Raw genomic sequence first — 3344 nt, 5'->3', positions numbered from 1 at the left:
AACCTCCCACTGAAAATTTAAAATCGAAGATACCTCATGGGAAACCATCTTTCCGAAATTCTGAGAACATCTAGGGATCTAGCCTTTGGATAGGCAATTACCTTCCCAATGAAAACTTTACTTTTTCCCAAGTGAATAGTTATCCCAAAGCCAACTAAAAACACATCAAAGTATGAAATAACAAAATCCAGTGGGAAAGAAACACCAAATTAAAGGATGATACATCAAGAACCTGGAAAAGAGAAGAGATAAGATGAAGGTTCCCACGTGTGTCCAAATGCTATTTCTTAAAGTGTTTGGGGTTACAAATCAATAGAGAGAAGTCTAGGTATATCTAATCTCAAAAGTAATGGATTTTCAAATTTGTTCTATAGAGATCGAATGGAGTACTATTGTAAAGCCTTATTCATATTATTCACTATTTATTTTGTCTCCCAAAATGAATTGGTATTTGCAGAATATGATCCTAGATGGAAGTGATATTGCAACTATTACACTAATATGAGATCTTTCGCAACTACTCCACAATCAACATGCATTGAAAAGAGCCCACAATGAATTAGATTTCAGTATATTGAAATATCTCCAAGCCTTTGTCAAGGAAACATTTCGCCTATACCTAGTAGCTCCATTGTCTGCACCACGATAGGCCATGGAAGAGTGCACTATTGGTGGTTATCATGTACCAGTAGGCAATCAAATACTACCAAATTCTATCAAAAGATTCATCGAGATCCCCGTGTATGGTCCGAACCTCATGAATTTCAGCCAGAGAGGTTTCTCAAAAGCATCCAGGGGTTTCTTTTTCTCTTAAGGTTTTCCACTTGACCCTTGCTCAATTTGCTCATGGGTTCGAGTTTCCAACCTTTCAGGGGCACCTGTTGATATGACAGAGACACCAGGGATGACCAACATCAAAGCTACCCCATTTGAAGTTCTCCTCAGGCCACATCTTCCTTCGAAGCTTTATGAATAATAAGGAATCGTAAGAATTATGACTTGGGTTGTGATATACCATATATATACTTGCTGACCAGTCAATGGTCGGGTGACTGGACCTCAAACCAGATCAGCATGAGCATGGAACCCGTCCCCTTGAAAGATCACCGAGCACCCGACCAATCTCACAATGGGACCAACATCGATAACCGACTTAACTCAAGATTATGGACTACGGGTGTTCACCTGGGTCAGACGATTGCTTAACCCTTAGCCCTGATATGGTCAGGTTAACGCTTGGAGGATCATACTATGGTTTGGTTAGCGGTTAGTGGACCTTACTATGGTTGGGTTAGCAGTTAGAGAACCTTACTACAGTTTGGTTAACGATTACAATAAGTAACCCAGGTCGAGTTAATCGTTATGATCCCAGCCAGCTCGACCATGAGGAGAGAAGATCTTTCCAATAAGGCAATGACACACGTCTATACGAAGGAGCCTCTTAAGCAAGAAGGAAGGCTCATATCTTCTATATAAGGGGCATTCAACCAGCCCTAAAGGTAAGCTCTAAATCCATTGAGCACTTTACGTAATTCTAGTTCTAAGTCTAACTTAAGCATCAAAGCCTAGTTCTGGAGCTCTCTCTGGGCCAGATTCTAACTTTTGTTCTATAGGATCTTAAACGCATAGGATTGTGCAGCAATAGTGGCAACGTCTGTGGGAAGATTACTATAAGCTATCCTGATTTTACTAGTACAATTAGAAAGAAGAATGACAAAAGCTACCAAGACGTATTCAAAGAAGGGAGGACAACCCTCAAGTTCCCAGCCACAGGGGAATCACCAGGACGAAGTAGCAGAAAAAATTGAGCAGGATCCCACCGTTGATAATGTAGCTAATGAGTTAGTACCAGCAAACTCAAGGCCTGAGCTAGCCCCACAACCTCTAGTAACAATGGAGCAGTTCAATAATTTGTAAGATCAAGTGCAGAACTTGGTGGCGTTGATCCGAGAGGCCTCCAGGAACTTTGGCAAACTGCGGCAGAGGGGTAAACTTGGTTACCTTGACCGAAAGATGGATAACCGAGGGAGAACCACCACCAACCTATCTAGCTCGACAGAAGAAAGCCTAAGCTGGAATAGCCATTCTAGTCACTTCAGAAGGAATGAAGGGCCTACCCTTGACCCCGACAAGGGAGAGATGAAGGACCGGACCGTGGCAGTCACATAAAGAGGAGTGGAGAAGCAAGCCCTCCTTTCCATAGAGAAGAGGGTGGTGGTGAAGCTATGGGAATCAGGCAGGGGGCTAGACGTAAGTGGGCCAACCAAGAGAAGGTGCCTCGCGCTTAAGATGACCCACCAAAAACCTTTCTGGAGCGACAGTTGAAGGAGTTGTAGGCCGACATTGACAAGATGACCAGTGTTGATGAGGATAAAGACATTAAGGACCTCGAGAAGTTCGGGGAGAGCCCCCTCTCGGAGGATTTAATGCGCATACCCTTACCGACCAACTTCAAGATGCCCAAGTTCCAGCTTTACGATGGAACCAAAGACCCTTGGGAACATTTGCATACATATCGGTCAATCATGACTATCTAGGGAGCTTCAGAGGCACTCTTATGTAGGGTCTTCGTAGCATCCCTTCAGGGCCCAGCCACGACCTGGTTTTCATACCTGGAACTAGGGTCCATGCACGACTTTAAACAACTCAGTAAGAATGACGAAAAGTGTGGCCATAAGAGAAACTCCATACTCGCTAACATATGGTTACGGATGCACTTAGTTCAATCAAAATTGGGGCAATGTCATTACGAGTTTAGGCGTACAATGAGCAAACAAATAAGGAAGGCCTCCAGAACAACATCAACCTAATAGAAGAGCTCTAGGACTAGTCGCAAGAAAAGATGGCACTATATCAACAATGAGTCACAAGACACTTTAACTCAAAGGTGGTCGAGAGACACTTTTAGATTGATGACCTAGTACTATAGCGTACGGAGGTATCAAATCCCAGGCACTAGGGAAAACTAGCACCAAATTGGGAAGGTCCTTACTGCGTAACTAAGATAATCAAGCTAGGCACTTATCGCTTGTCGTCGATAGAAGGAAAGGAAATTGAAAGAGCCTAGAACTCTGTGAATCTTAGAAAATTCTATCAGTAAAGCTCTGATTATCCTCCAACAAGTATTCATGGGTATGCTTTTATTAGAATGCACTAACAACTTCTCATAATTTATGAAGGATTCTATAAAGCAACTTTTCTTCCCTCACATTGTATGACTTCAAGTGTACCATCAAAGAGCGAGCTCAAGTGTGCCAGCTAAGACCTTAAGTCTCTCGACCTCCATCAAAGAGCGAGCTCAAGTGTGCCTGCTAAGACCTTAAGTCTCTTGACCTCCATCAAAA

Source organism: Macadamia integrifolia, unplaced genomic scaffold, assembly GCF_013358625.1.
Source record: "Macadamia integrifolia cultivar HAES 741 unplaced genomic scaffold, SCU_Mint_v3 scaffold1608, whole genome shotgun sequence".
Lineage (NCBI taxonomy): Eukaryota > Viridiplantae > Streptophyta > Magnoliopsida > Proteales > Proteaceae > Macadamia > Macadamia integrifolia.
This window is presented reverse-complemented; position numbering follows the sequence as displayed.